Raw genomic sequence first — 16441 nt, 5'->3', positions numbered from 1 at the left:
GTTTATGCGATGTTTGGGCTTGTGGTGTTGTTCTACCGCTGGGGAGAACCAGTCTCGCGACACGATTAAGAAACTTTACCTTCTTTTTTTTTTTTCGTGTTTTTCATTGGAGCGTTCCGCTTGGTATGCAGGAGGCGGTGTGGCGATCCAGGCTTGGCGTCCATCACTTGGGCGTTTAATTCCTCGGGTGCCCAACAGAAAAGGGAGTGAGATGCATCATCGTTGAAGCTATATCGTGCGTTGAAGCACAGAAGGAATAATACACACACACTCATCTCTCCAGTGAAAGGAAGGTGGAATTCATTCAGTCTTTTTTTTCTTTTTTCCTTCACTCTAAGTGAATGAAAGATTGGAGGGAATCACCCTCTGGGTCGATTCATTCCATTCAAAAGTGTCGCTTTAGGCACAGTCTCTATATTCGCATTAAGGTTTCGGAACGGAACACACGGTCTTCTCTCTCTCTCTCTCTCTCTCTCTCTCTCTCTCTCTCTCTCTCTCTCTCTCTCTCTCTCTCTCTCTCTCACCTCGCGGTGGCTTCTTCGAAACGCAATCAAAATTACACGACAGATGTATGCAAATTTGAGGGATGAGAGGTGGGGATGGGGGATACGTCACGGTAGCTGGGTTTAACGAACAGGATACTGTAGTTAGTGATGAGAGAAAAGCGTGTATATATACATATATATATATATATATATATATATATATATATATATATATATATATATATATATATATATATATATATACCTCTTTTTACATACATATTCGCCATTTCCCGCGTTAGCGAGGTAGCGTTAAGATATGAGAATAACGCTTGGCTTTCTCTTACCCAGCTGTTGTCATCGTTGCCGCTCCTGATCTTGTGTATGTGTGGGAGGGGAGTTGGGGGGCGCCGTGTGGGTGGGGGTAGAAGACATGGGGAGAAGGGGTTAGGTATAGGGTTTGGTGAAGGGTGAAGGGAAGGTGGTAGGGGAGGGAGTAGTGGAGGTGCGTGTGTGTGTGTGTGTGTGGTGAGGAAGACGTGAAGTTCCTTACGTCACTGGAAGGTTAGTTTAGAGCTGGTGACACTTGTTTACCAGTGGTGGTGGTGGCGGTGTGTGGGAGGTCAGGTCGGGCCCCAGACTTCCTGGGGCAGCGAGAATGAATGTTGTCATACTCTACAGGCCAACCAAGTCACAAAGAGAGACACGTATTTTAAGCCATAAAGAGACGCGTATTTTGAACCATAGACAGAGACGTATTTCAAGCCACAGAGAGACACGTATTTCAAACCACAGAAAGACACGTATTTTATGCCACAGAGAGACACGTATTTTAAGCTACAGAGAAAAGTATTTCTAAGATACGTCTACCTAGGCTAAAGTACATACGTATTCCCGAATTAATCTACGTCAACCAACCATACGAACAACGCGCTTTACCCACGTAAAATAATATGAAAAACAGTGCACTTTACAGCTCTTCGTGAGCATGAAGATGAAATGTAGACTATACAGCTGATGCGATACTTCGTTGTGGTTCCCCCGAAGACCCGTGAAGTTAGACCCAGCGTAGTGAGTACAAAAGGGAGGACCTGAGACGTTCGCCCGAGCACTGGCGGAGGGTCATTACCACCGGCTCTTGCCACAGTGAGACCTCCTTCCCCCTCCCTCCCGCCAGCAGGAGAGGCGGCTCTATGGCCTTGGACGGAGTTCACGGAGGAGGGGACTTGTAAAGGAACGTCTTCATGGCATAGAGGATTTGGGGTTTCTCTCTCTCTCTCTCTCTCTCTCTCTCTCTCTCTCTCTCTCTCTCTCTCTCTCTCTCGGTAGATACGCTGTCGGGCCACAGGTCACCGGCATCAACTGCTACTCTTGTTGTTTCTCCCTGGAGAGCAGCTTAGGACACCCGTGCACACAAAAGAGGACAACGAGAAACAAGCAGCATAAGCACTGAGAAGTGTGTACAGGCACCAGCAATGAAAGATTTTCGGGAGTCGAACCAACAGGAGGCAAAAACAGCTGATGGCAATGCAGCAGCAACAACAGCAACAGCAACAACAGCAGCAACAACTGCAGCAATAACAACAACAAGAGGAAGATTTGAGATGATGTCACGCCACACGTGACTTGCAACATATGTCAGCAACAGCGGCAGCCACCGTCCGCACTGCAATACTCTGAGGGCGCTCCTCCTCCTGCTGCTGCTGCTCCTCCTCCTCCTCCTCCTCCTGCTGCTGCTCCTCCTCCTCCTGCTGCTGCTGACCTCACAAATGGTGGTGCTGTTACGCTGGTGTTGCGTTGGATGCTGCAACCGCTGCTGTGTTGCTGACGTTAGAGTTGGTGGTGTTTTGCCGTTGTCATGTTCCGTAATATGTGTTGCTGTTCCGTTTCTCTTGCTGTTCTTGTTGCTGTTCCTTATCCTGTTGCTGGTCCTGATGCTGTTCCGTTGCTCTTGCTGTTTCTGTTGCTGTTCCTTGTCCTGTTGCTGGTCCTGTTGCTGTTCCGTTGCTCTTGCTGCTCCTGTTGCTGTTCCGTTGCCAATGATTTCATGTGATTGGGCTCCTGCTTCAGCCGCTCCTGTCTGTTCGCACTGTTACTGCTTAAAGAGGGAGGTTCTCTGTCTGTCTGTCTGTCTGTCTGTCTGTCTGTCTCTCTCTCTCTCTCTCTCTCTCTTTCTCTCTCTCTCTCTCTCTCTCTCTCTCTCTCTCTCTCTCTCTCTCTCTCTCTCTCTCCCCCTCCACCTGGGCGAGCGAGACCCCTCGACCACGTTCCGGGTGGCTCCGTGGGGTCGCCCACGTAACTCTAGAGTGCGCTCGTTTGTATGTTGTTAACCCACAAGGCAACGAGCGTCGGGTGACGGCAGGAAGATGTGGGGGGGTGCGTGGGTTGTTGGGGGGGTGGAGGGGTTAGAAATGGTGGGGGATGGGGGAGGTGTCTGATTTGGGAGGAGGATGGGGGGGTTGAAGGGCTGAGTCAAATTACCGACAGCGATATGAATCACGTGATCAACAGAGCGAAGATTAATACGCATCGAGTGTAGAAGACTAATACGCCGAGAGTGTAGAGGATTAATACGCCGAGAGTGTAGAGGATTAATACGCCGAGTGTAGAGGATCAATACGCCGAGTGTAGAGGATTAATACGCTGCGAGTGTATAGGATTAATACGCTGCGAGTGTAGAGGATTAATACGCTGCGAGTGTAGAGGATTAATACGCTGCGAGTGTAGAGGATTAATACGCTGCGAGTGTAGAGGATTAATACGCTGCGAGTGTAGAGGATTAATACGCTGCGAGTGTAGAGGATTAATACGCTGCGAGCGTGGAGGATTAATACCTTGCGAGTATAGAGGATTAATAAGCTGAGTGAATGAGTTTTGCAACAAAATTATTTGCGGTTGAAGAAGACACAAGAGGAAAAAAAAAAAACGAAATATAAAAGAACATAAAATAGTTCAGGCTATGATTAAAATGTTCTTCAGTAATGTGTTCATTTTGATCTCATCCTCTCAATTCATGTTCAGCTCCCTTGGTGAACAGACCAGTACAGATCGTAGGATGATGGACGCAAAGACAACCACGTCGTATTGCTTCCTACGTTAAGTCAACAGGACGGGACCACTGAAGCGTAATGAACCATCTTGATCATAGGGATAACAAGGGTTGATTAATCACCTGTGTCTTGATCATATCACACTGAGGGAAGATCATTTCTATCTTGCATTCACGCCTCCTGGGAGCGAGTGATTAACTGCTACACAGAGGTGATTATACAGGTGATTATTACACACTGGTGATTACCATATACAGGTAAGTACTATATACAAGTGATTACTATATGAAGGTGATTACTATATGAAGGTGGTTACTATATGAAGGTGGTTACTATATGCAGACTACTTTACATACAGGTGATTACTACATACAGGTGACTATGGCAAGGTGATGACAGCAGACGGCTTAGAAAACTCCGCTCAAAAATAATCATCATATATGAATGGCTATGCTACGTATAAGTGATCACTATAGCCATATAGATATATAGCTGTTATTGACTGATGACTGCTGAAAGCAGGTGACACCTCAAACACAGGGCGACTGTTGTATGTGGAGACACCACACGCTCGTGAGAAATGACGACTTGAGACGGTGGCTGAGGTTGGGGTAGGTCGCTGAACCACTAATTGGCCGCTTGGGTTGTCTTGTGTCAGTGTTATCGAGGAGGTAAGTCGGGGAGTGAGGGAGTACTGGGTGAACGAGTGAGGAACTCTGGTCGATGAGTGAGGTTACCCAAACGCTGAGTCTCTGACACAGACTCGATGAAACCCATCATCAGAATTGGTGATGGTCTCAAAACGGCAGCTAATGAGGTACACACAGTCAAAGCGAACAGATGGATGAGTAAATTGGCAATCTGTGCCACAGTGACTGAAGGGGACTTTACTGCCATACTACGATAGAAAGAGACAGAGAAAAAGAGGTACACCATCAATCTGTGCCACAGTGACTGAAGGGGACTTTACTGCCATACTACGATAGAGAGAGACAAAGAGGTACACCATCATTGCAACACCACCATAACGAGGCAGAGTTTTTGCTCGCGTTGTTTATACCACCTCACTTGTTGTGATCCGAGGAAGATGAAAGTACCTCACACACGACGCGACTGGGTTGCCGTCTCAAGCCTGAGGGTTCATGTTGAGACACTACGGAAATACTACGACTTCATTCTCGTACGACCAGACTGTTAATGCTCGCACTTGGGAGGGGTCTCGGTGTCAGAGGGGGGATAGATTGTCTTCCTCCTGTCTTACCCCATTCATGGGAGGAAGAACTGATGGAGATTTAGTCTGAGCGAGGGGCTTCCCATCATCACGGACGAAAGTTCGTCCTCGAACGCGAGGGGTTCGACAGAATCAATATGACGTGGGGCTCGACACGGTGGTAGGGAAGGAGCCAGTGTGGTGATGGTAATGTGCAAGGCGGGAGAGAGAGAGAGAGAGAGAGAGAGAGAGAGAGAGAGAGAGAGAGAGAGAGAGAGAGAGAGAGAGAGAGAGAGAGAGAGAGAGAGAGTAGACTTCACAACTACAAGAAACTGGGGCAGTCCACCCTGGGTAGACATTTAGGATCTAGAGCGACACAGGGACCATGTCACCCAATGCACACACACACACACACACACACACACACACACGCACACGTTCAGCGACCCAATTCCCTCGCGGGTTCGAGGCCATCAGTCCACCGACCTACTCGACCTGCAGTCGTAATCCTGGTGATCCTAGTCTCCCACACTCCTCGTTCTGAGCAGACTGACTAGTGGTCTTTCTCTCTTATTCCCGCGATACGTGACCTTATGTGACTCTGTGGTACATGGACTTGTAAGTGGCCATAGGACAAGTGACCTCGTGACATGACCTTGTGGGATATGATCTTGGGGCAAGTTACTTTATGATACGCTTTCTTATGACACATGACCTTGCAATGGGTGACCTTGGGACGAGTAATCTTGTGATAACAAATTTCGTGATACGTAGACTTGTGACCTTGTGATAACGTGACCTTGGGGCAAGTGACTTTGCGATAACGTGACCTTCTGTCTTGATGCCTTGTGCCCATGTGACCTTATCTCGTCTAGGAACACCCCAGGAAAGCCATCGGCAGGATCACACTGAGCCATACATCTCAGAGGGGTTGACAATGAGTCGATAAGTTCCGAGACAATCGTCTAAAATGATCGTGAATCGTCCAGATGCAGGTCAAAGATCCAAGTGACGATGTTTGCAATACATCTCGTTCGTACCATACGTATCTATGAACATGGATTGCATTCTCGCTCACGAGTATTTTCGATCCAGACGTAATATCTGAATCCTGTCTCATGGCGCTTCTGTTCTTAGCCATTCTTGTAGCTTTTCGTACGAGCCTCAGTGTTCTCATGTCAACGGAGGTAATGAACATAAGAGAGCAGTGATGATGAAGGGGTAGTGATGAAGACCCTGGTGGTGTAGTGATGACGAGGATGTTGTGAAGATGTGTGTTCCTTAAGACGAGGGTGTAGTGAAGATGTGAGTTAGTGAAGATGAGGGTGTAGTGAAGAGTGTGAGTTGGTGAAGATGAGGGTGTAGTGAAGACGCAGTTTAGTGAGGATACGGGTGTACTGAAGATGGCCTGTTTTGACCTGACTCCCCCTTAGAATGATCCAAGCTAAGTTCAAGGTCATTTGCCGGCCAGCCGATGATGATGATGATGATGATGATAATAATAATGATAACAATGCTAATGATGATAATCATGATCATAATTATTATTACTAAAAAAGCTAAAAAAAAACTGTGTTAGATAACACAACAGAGAAAACCTTCAACATCATTATGTAAAAAAAACCCTTGACCCCTGCACGGATGTCCCCTTCCACCTACACACACCCCGGCACACCTTGCATGACCACGAAGTCATGCACACACCGGCAGGCGCCCATTCCGTCATGCACACATAGGCACTGGCCAGGGGGGTAAGGCCCAGACTGTCATGTGTTGAAGTTACTGGCAAGAGGTGAGGGTAAACCTGCCATGAACACTGTTACTCGCAATGGGTAAGGTTCAGTCTGTCATGCACACAGTCACTGGTCTGAGGTGGTGGGCCTCTGCCAGGCTCAGAGTGTCATGCACACGGTCACTGGAGCGGGAGCAAGACATGGGTGAGGTGAAAAGACAGGCTTGTCATGAACACAGAAGGGAAGGACTTGAATACCTGCCCTATCATGCACAGATGCATTAGCCTGAATCAGGACCAGACTTTTCATGCATTCAAGCTGTCGGGAGCAAATGATGCAAACAGACTCTTAACAAGGAATGGGAGCTGGTCAATCATGCACACAGTCACTAACAGAGAAGGTGAGGGAGGACTGGTCGGTCATGTACACAGTCAATAGCACACAGGGTGAGGGAGGACTGGTCGGTCATGCACAAAGGCGGTAACAAGAGGGGTAATGACCAGACCATCATGCAAGCACTCAGAAGCGTTCCTGTCATGCACGTTGACCATTACAGACCGCCGTCATGGATTTGAAGGCAATGATCTGTCATCATGTAACATTTTGCCTCATGATGTCCTTACCTTCTTCTGCCTGTGGGCAACCCCTACCCCCTCCTCCCCCCATCAATCGTCTACAAACTGAAACAGTTCCCACTCGGTTCTCTCTGGTATCGCTCACTTTCCCATAACTACTCGCTCTTACCCGAGATTTATTCTTTATCTTTCGGTTGCCCGAATTCGTTCGTTCAACTCGCATTCTTCAGCTTTCGTACATGTACCGTAATTTCTTAATTATAAAAATTTCATATACTGATTATTATATCATCCATCACATTTATCATCTTAAATTTTTGCTTTCTTCGTATATTCTTTTTATCCAAGTTAATCATTTTCCTAAATCTATTAAACAATCTCAATTTTCGTGTCTTCACTCTCAAATATTACTGACTTCCTCACGTTTATCAATCTCTTTTTTCCGCTTCCGTCAATAATCATAAATTCCAATTTATGTATTGAGCATAAATGAATCCATATTTTTTTTGTCAATATTCCATTATTTTTCCAGTTTCTCGTAAAGATTACTCCTCCTCTTGAATATCAGTTAATCTGCATTTTTCTACAATTTTCTTCTTTCCTTCTTCAAGGATACTGTGTTCGTCGTGTTTTCGATATATTCCCTTCCACCGCCCGACACTTTCCCAACACTGGCACCTGCATTATGGTGACAAATACTTTATAACCCTTGAAGCACGACTGTATGACCCATGAGCACGACTGTGACCCTTGAACTCGACTGTATGACCACTCTGAACGACTGTGTGACCCCTGAGCACGACCGTGAGGCCCTCGAGCATTTGACGACTGAACGACTCCTGGGCACGAAGATACGACCCTCGCTTGGATATCATGTTTGACCAAACCTCTAAAAGGACCGTGTTAAAAAGGCCAAGCCACCCTATATACCGTACCAAAGTTATGCTGGAGTGCTGAAGGCTGTCGACATCGAAGTACAAGATAACTTCGAAGTCCCCTGTCATGTCTGTCCTCCCAACCGTCGCTCCGACGCTTCACAAACCATCCAGTACCGAGCCATGAATTCATCAGATCCATTTCCCAACACAATTTAGCAAGAACAGTTTTCCATCCCACGACCCTACACCAGCGATTAATCTCCTCTATCTGGTTCTACAACTTTCCTCGCACATCCTCTTTTGATTTGGTTTCTTGATCTGTTGTCTTAGGCCCCTCAGTTGCTAAGGAAGCAAAATCAAACCACTACATCCAACAACAGGAAAAGTCTGACCTTCTTCAGGTGTTTAGGACAATTCTTAAGACCACATTCACCCTCACAAGGCATTTGGTTCATGATGTTCATGATGTATAATATTCCTTCTCACAGTTCCACTCTGTAATGTACCTATCATACTCCTTCTTTCGTGGCTACGGCCAGGCAAGGTGTCATCATAGTCCTATGTTGATACATCCCATCAAACCTAGACCCTAGCATGATGTTCCATCACCATCTTCAAATGTCATTTGAGATCCCTTGGAGCACTCTATCTCCACTCATCGTCGCACTGGTCAAATGCGAGGCAAAGGCGATCCGGTATCGCCATCTCCTCTTGTAAACACGTCGCTGTTTACACACACACACACACACACACACACACACACACACACACACACACACACACACACACTGGTTTAGGTGATAAAGAAGAGCATTCTGGCTGCTGCTACTGCTGTTCGATCTCGCACGTGACGTATCCACATGAGATGGGATCATCGAACCAAGGTCTTCACACCATGGTGTGTGTGTGTGTGTCTCTCTCTCTCACCTCTCCCACCTCCTTAGAGAGATAAGTTCCTGCGTCTCTCGAACCACCCCATACGATTCCCTCGAACCACAAAATCACATGGGGTCATTCGCATCACTGTACCATACAACAGTGGCCAGTTCCTCTCTGTCTGTCTGTCTGTCTGTCTGTCTGTCTCTCTCTCTCTCTCTCTCTCTCTCTCTCTCTCTCTCTCTCTCTCTCTCTCTCTCTCTCTCTCTCTCTCTCTCTCTCTCACGACTAGCGTGGCTTGTGTCAGCCGCTTCATCACATAGCCGGTCTAAGGCATGCTGGGGGAAGAGAAACAGGTGCGAGTGGAAAATGTACAAAACCAGATCTCTGAGGCCGAGGTTCCCGGAGGCAGTCGAGAAGAGGAGAACAATAAACGTAAAAAGAATGGTAATGAAGGAGCAACAAAAGCAAAGAAAAATACAAAGGATGTGATTGTCTAAAAAGGGGCTCCTAAAGTAGGCTATAGGATTTATAGGCGTACAGACTCCACAATCCTAAGGATATGATTGTCTAAAAAGGGGCTCCTAAAGGGGGCTATAAGGATTTACAGGCGTACAGACTCCACAATCTTAAGGATATGATTGTCTAAAAAGGGGCTCCTAAAGAGGGCTATAGGATTTACAGGCGTACAGACTCCACAATCCTATCCTCAGAGCCAAAACACACCGACACCTCTCCTGCATCAGCTAAGGGGAGGGAACGAATCTAGCCACAGGCCAGTTGTCTCTATACGATGCGAGAACCTCATCTTCCTAGTCCATGTACGAGAGAGAGAGAGAGAGAGAGAGAGAGAGAGAGAGAGAGAGAGAGAGAGAGAGAGAGAGATGACGATGATGATAAATGAAAAGGCATCATTCACCTTCATGAAGGGGTTCCCCGTTTACGTGGGGGGGGGGGGAACTCTCGCCATCATGAGGGTGACACTGTCGTCGTCGTCATGAAATCGAGGAGGAGAAAAACTGGTTTACTAATCCCTTTATGGTCCCTGTCATTAACCTCTGGCCGAAGGGCAAGGCGTCGTGGCGAATGCGCGGGACACTTACCAAATGAGTCCACCACCGTCTGCCTCCGTAGCGGTAGACAGGACCTGTGTGTGTGTGTGTGTGTGTGTGTGTGTGTGTGTGTGTGTGTGTGGGTGTGTTGTGTTGTCCCTGACTGTGATGATCCTGGAGAGGTCCAGATCGAAGTGAGCTGGCCAGGAGAAGCGACTACCAAGGAGGAACACCAGTGGGAGGCCAGACAGTGAGGACGTTTCTAGATCAGTGAGGATGTAACTTTTGGAGCGTCAGTGTCATGACGTAAATCAAGCAGGGCGTACAGCACACACAAACACACACCCTGCACTCACGAAAAACATATACGCACTCGCAGGCGTATCAGCTACGTTGACGACCACAGACAAGTAGAAACAGACACAGACAGACAAACAGACAGATCCATAGAAGTAAAGAAATGATACATGTGTATAAAGGCTTAAGGGAGACGGGGCAACAACGAGCGTAAAACTCTTTCCCCCTAAAACTCGAATAGTAAATACACCCCACCAACGACCCACACACACACACACACACACACACACACACACACTGGCATGACCATCAAGAAGTACACAGTAGCAACAACATTACCACTTGGGGTCTCTGATCCTATACACACGATGCAAATAAACCAAGACTAATGAGATGGCCCTTAGTTGACCCCCTGCAGCGTCCTCCACAACCCCCGGGGTCTTGACCAACGTGAAGTAAACTGTTTATTGATCCTCCCTTTAAAGAATCACCTCCTATTATTCTACTTTTTTTTTTTTTTTACTGCCGACGAAGGTACTGTGCCTCCCAGCCAGACCTGGCGTTTATTGCCTGCCCGAGAGGAAAAAATCTTAACTCCATCTATATCGCCGTGTAATGAACCATGAAGGGACGGATGCGGACGGCTTCTGCTCTTACTATGAACGTTTAAAAGAGTGAGATGCGTGACAGACGTGACCATGGATACACACGCTAATTGATTTAAGATTTAGTCATATTCACAAAGAAAAAAAATAATAATAATCATCATCGAATCTTCATCAATATAATGTTTCTTTTCCTTACCTTGTTGATAGGTATCCAAGATGCGTTGAAATCCCCGTAACACACGTATTCCTCTTATGAATTGTTCTTCCCCTTTTTTTTTTTTAAGTCAGTATCACTTTAAATTCACTGAATAGCACATGTATATATATATATATAGTATATCAATCTATCTTTTATTTTTTCTTTCCAAAATCCTACGAATACATCAATCGATTTCAACACTCCTAAAAATACGGCTCAAACACAGAAGAGCAAGTCAAACATCGGGAGGGCGAAGACTGCTTTGAGAGACGGACGGAGAGTTCGTATCCGTCGCTCTCATCGAGCGGTAAATATATATCTTTAATATCAATGCGTGGTGGGCTCAAGGCAGCGGGGCGAATCGAGTCGCTCGTTCGGGACTCTTTTAACTCTGGCAGCGACGCGCCTCAGGTCCGATCAGCGGGACGGTCGACGCGCGAATATCGGTGAAGTTGTGAGGAGTCGAGGACCCCAGCACGTCTCTCTCTGGCTGCTGCTGCTGGAGCTGCCACTTTCACTCAGCTTGCCCGGGTGCTCCAGCTGCCTCCCTCACCCTCACCCCGCCTACTCCACTTAAATGCCGCGCCTCAAGGTCGTCTCTGCCAGCGAGTGCCAGCGACCCGACCGTCATCGTCAGCCGGCCGAACGGTTCCTGCGGCAGTCAGTGACCAGTCTCCCAGTTCACCAGTTCACTCAAGTTATCACGTTCCTCCGAGCTGACTGGTGCGTGAGTCAGGATCGCCAGTCGTGCACATGAACTCAGTCACTGAGGCAAACTAGTCCATTAATTGACCAGCTCATTAGAATGTAATCCGACCAGATACCAAGCCAGCCAGCCAGCCAGCCACCCTGCCAGCTAGCCAAATACTCGCACAACCAGTCAGCTACCAAACTTGCCAACCATCGAGCCAGCCAACCAATTGCACAACCAACCACTCAGTCGGTTCCATATACTAGCCATCACTCTTGTAAATCGGTTTGAAGGAGCTTTGCAACGTGTCAGGATCAGGGTGGGTGATGAGTCGTGTTGTGAACTCTTGTCAAGAAATAATTTTTGCTTTTATTTCCTGACTCAATATTTCTTGCATCGTTTTCTTTGAGACGAGAGAGAGACACGGGTCACTTGGAAACAACAATACACAGGAAATTGGTGCCGTCTCCTACAAATTTCAAAAGGTATTAAAAAGGAAGAAGAAAAAGGTGAAGAGAGAAAATAATGGTTTTACGTGGTAATACCTGAATGAATGATTACGGTAAAACATCTTGAGGAAAATGTGCTGAGTTGTTGCTCCTGTGCGCACAACTGCAACCACACACACAAACACACACACACACACACACACACGTATACACACACAGACACACGAAATCCAAGCCCCTAGATTCACAGGAGAATGTCTCCAAATGACCACCTTCGAAAAACACAAGCGCACTCCTCCCTACCAACCCCACATCCCCTTTACTTCCCCTGAGTGAGAGAAAAAAAAGAAAGAAAATATAACTTTTGCAACAATGTGGCGACGGTCAGGTTCTAGAGCCATCAACGTTTTACCACCGGCAATGATAACCAAGATTCTTCAACACGATTCAGTCTATAAAAAAAAAAAAAAAGAAATGACGCCGTTACAACACTTGACGACCGAACCACCTCGTCTGCTTGGGGAAGGTGGGGGGCGGGGGGCTGATCTGGGAGAGAGAGAGAGAGAGAGAGAGAGAGAGAGAGAGAGAGAGAGAGAGAGAGAGAGAGAGAGAGAGAGAGAGAGAGCTACACTTCGTACCCTCACCCTGGGCAGCCCATGTGGCCACATGACTTCAAGGCCAAGTACAGTACGTACATAAAGGTTGGGAGGCGGGTGGGGAACGGACGCCTCGAAAAGGCCTTTCCCTCACTCCCCCTCTGGCCGTCTATCTCTCTACCCATCATTACACCGAACAATCTACGGCGAAAAAAGAAAAAGGATGGATCATTAACCTAAGCCTAGAGTTTCCCCTTTTCCATGACTTAAGGACAAATCTGTCCCAGTGACAACACACAGAAGGAACAATGACTCCTTCTTTTTTTTTCCTTGTCAGAATAACAGCTCCTGACCTTACTTGTTTCCAGGACAACCGCGTTACACACTGACCCACCTCACTGCCAGCCCAACGAACACTAACCTTGCTCACAAAAACTCCACGGAGGATACTGGCTTTGTCCACTCCAGTTTTGAAAACTGTTCGAGAGAACGAGAAGTAGACTGTACGGGAATTTCATTCACACTCAAGAGGGATATAAGGATGATGATGACAGTGGTCCTATGTGATGAGGATGATGAAGATGGTCATAATGATCAGCAGGAATCAAGAAGACGATTCAACTTCAAAAGACGTTTGAACTTCGACGCTTCTTGATGAAAATGTCTAAATGTTTCTCTTTAAAAGACCGTGACGCATCTCAGAACTTGGATGAAAAAAGAAAGAAACTATGTGACGCGGTTCCTGGGTTGTCTAGTGTGTTTCTGTTCGTCTGTGTGTCTGTTTAAATCTTAGCCAGATAGTGGGCGAGGGTGAGTGATTCAGTCCTTGTAAGACGTAAACATTCTGCAGGTTACGTACAAACTGACCCTTTTCGCTGATTTAGAAGGGACAGTGCCACGGGTGTATGTACAAGCTGCTGTAACTAAGGAAACTGGCTTCCTAGCTACGTCTCTTCGCTGTATATCAACTGGCTTGAATTTCTTTCTTGTATCTCTCCTGGTGATGTGATTATTACACGAAAGTGCACTTGGGAACTTATCGTGTTTCATTTCTCAGTGGACTCATAAGAGAATATCTATCTATCTATCTATCTATCTATCTATCAATCTATATATATATATATATATATATATATATATATATATATATATATATATATATATATATATATATATATATACGCTGCTTTAGTGCATTACCCCTTACACAACACTAACTTCCTCAAAACATCCACAATGTGACCACGAGAGTAAGTTCCCACACTACCCCAGGCTCAGCAATCACTGTACGCTACTTAGATGATTCAACAGCGCAAAATTACGTGTCACTTCATTCACGCTTTTCCGTTGTGGTACACAGAGCACACTTCCACTGTGTACAGTATTATGTGAGTGTAAAAGCGCACAGAATTCTCGCGTATCCTTTTCCTAGTGATGTTTCCGCATATATATATATATATATATATATATATATATATATATATATATATATATATATATATATATATATATATATATATATATATGAAAATGAGGCAATTTGATTCACTAATGGTAATACAATGACCGACTTGACAAAAAGAACAAAGTAATTTACCGACATTGACACGAATTATGGCCACACACAAACACAAACACACATTCCCAAGCCACAAAACGCAAAGGTTAAAAAAATCTTAATCCATCCATAAACCTCCCTGGAGATGATAAACAACATGACACCCAGCAAGCCACAAAAATAAACAAATTATATGATACCGAATTCGTGGGAAGCAGGTAGCGATCGATCCTCGGCTCCAAGAAGGTTTACTGAACCTCTTCGTCGTGTATCAAGTGACTGTCATATTTCTTTTCTTGTGTCTCCCCCGATGATGTGATCATTACATGAAAGTACACTTGGGAACTAATCGTGTTTCACTTCACCGTGGACAAAAAGGAGTATATATATATATATATATATATATATATATATATATATATATATATATATATATATATATATATATATATATATATACTTTGCTGAATGTGACTCACTTTCCTCCTGGGTCGAACTTGGCGGAGCGTCATCTGGTGGTAATGGGAACTGGCGTGGGAAGTCATTCCCTTCCTTCGTGGGGGAGTTGCACAGTTCTACCAGTCTCAAGGTCATGGAATGAGACAAGGTATCCACATCCCTAGAGGGAAGGAGGACGAACGCCTACGAGACATGTCTGGTGAATCTACAGAAGGAGAGTCAAATTACGGCCACCCTCAGCATCACATTTACGTTCCTGTTTAGATAGCCTTTTGGGAATCTACATTGACAATCACACACACACACACACACACACACACACACACACACACACACACACACTACCGTCATTTAACAATCTACTTTGCTCCAAAAAAAAGGAAGTCTCGTGGGAATCTACATCATCAAGAGACTCAAAACATCTTTTTGAGTTGGCAAAACCCTCGTGGGAAGGCGAGCACACGCAATCAGAAAGTCCTGTCATAATTAGATTAACCAAGTTACACGCACACACACGCACACACACACACACACACACTTCCAGTTCGGCAGTGACTGTAACCACGCCTTGTAATCAATAAGCAAACCACGCCTCGTCATCAATAAGCAAACCACGCCTTGTCATAAAAAATCAGAGATGAATTCGATAACTGAATTAAGAAAACACTTACACGGTTACAATCAACTACTCACCAAATGATTACATTTCCGCATTGTCTACCCAGACAGACATGCTCTTACTCAATCCTAATAATATTCTAATCACTGGCGAGCTTAATGCCTACGACGTAATGACATAGCGAGAAAAAAAGTCCACTCTGTGTTTACTAAGTTGGCTGCCACACTCAAGAGCCGGGGTTCGACTCCTGCCGGTATGTGGTGGTAAACAGTTTACATAAGGTATCATGTGTGAGTATACCGAAGAGTCCACTTGGGTCGTTATGAGTTATATTCATGACTTCATCCTTAAAGATATTCGACCATTGCTAAGGAAGCGTGAGCGATGGCTGGAAAGCTCATAGATTTAACAGATGATGTCGACCATCGATGAATTTATGCATGAGACTTCCAAGGAAATGGATCGCAACTGTGTATTCAACCCGTTCTATTTGCCCTTCCACTTCACCGTGATGACCCCATCCAACCTACTTACCATACACCACTGATCACTTATCTGTGATAGATGATGCGAGTCGGTGGCTGTCTGTAAGTCTCGCTGGTAAGCAACGTAAAAATAACTTGTAAGTGATCGCGATGGATTTTTGTAAGTAATGTTAATGAGAATAGGGTGAAAAGTATAAGCGTAACGCAGCTGTGTATCAGGGCACGTAGGTGTAGTCAGACACTGATGACTTGGTAGTACCGGAATGTAAAAAAACAAAACAAAAAAAAAATAAGTAGATTGCGCGTAGGTAGGTAGGCAGGTAGGTAAGTAGATAAGTAGGTAGGGAGGTAGGTAGGTAGGTAGGTATGTAAGTAGGTAGGTAAGTAGTCAGGCAGGCAGGCAGGTACTTAGGTAGTTAGGCTTGTAGGGAGGTACAGTCTTTATATATCGAGAGACAAGCTGACACCACAAGTATGAAGGTCTGGCGGCTTTTGAGTGGAGAGAGAGAGAGAGAGAGAGAGAGAGAGAGAGAGAGAGAGAGAGAGAGAGAGAGAGAGAGAGAGAGAGAGAGAGAACCCAGCGAAGCCCAGGAGTCAAGCCAAAAGCCGTGGGCTCTGGAC

The 16441-nt window shown here is 45.7% G+C and overlaps 1 protein-coding gene across 1 annotated transcript in view; it reads right to left on the bottom strand.

Moving 5' to 3' along the window:
• Window positions 1-11489, bottom strand: part of LOC139760095 (uncharacterized) — a 157837-nt gene extending 146348 nt beyond the window's left edge. Inside the window, 1 exon segment of the mRNA XM_071682919.1 lies at window positions 10961-11489. The gene's annotated coding sequence lies outside the window, so the exon portion shown is untranslated.
• Between the last annotated feature and the right edge of the window lie 4952 nt (window positions 11490-16441).

This window comes from Panulirus ornatus, chromosome 35 (genome assembly GCF_036320965.1).
Source record: "Panulirus ornatus isolate Po-2019 chromosome 35, ASM3632096v1, whole genome shotgun sequence".
NCBI lineage: Eukaryota > Metazoa > Arthropoda > Malacostraca > Decapoda > Palinuridae > Panulirus > Panulirus ornatus.
This window is presented reverse-complemented; position numbering and strand designations above follow the sequence as displayed.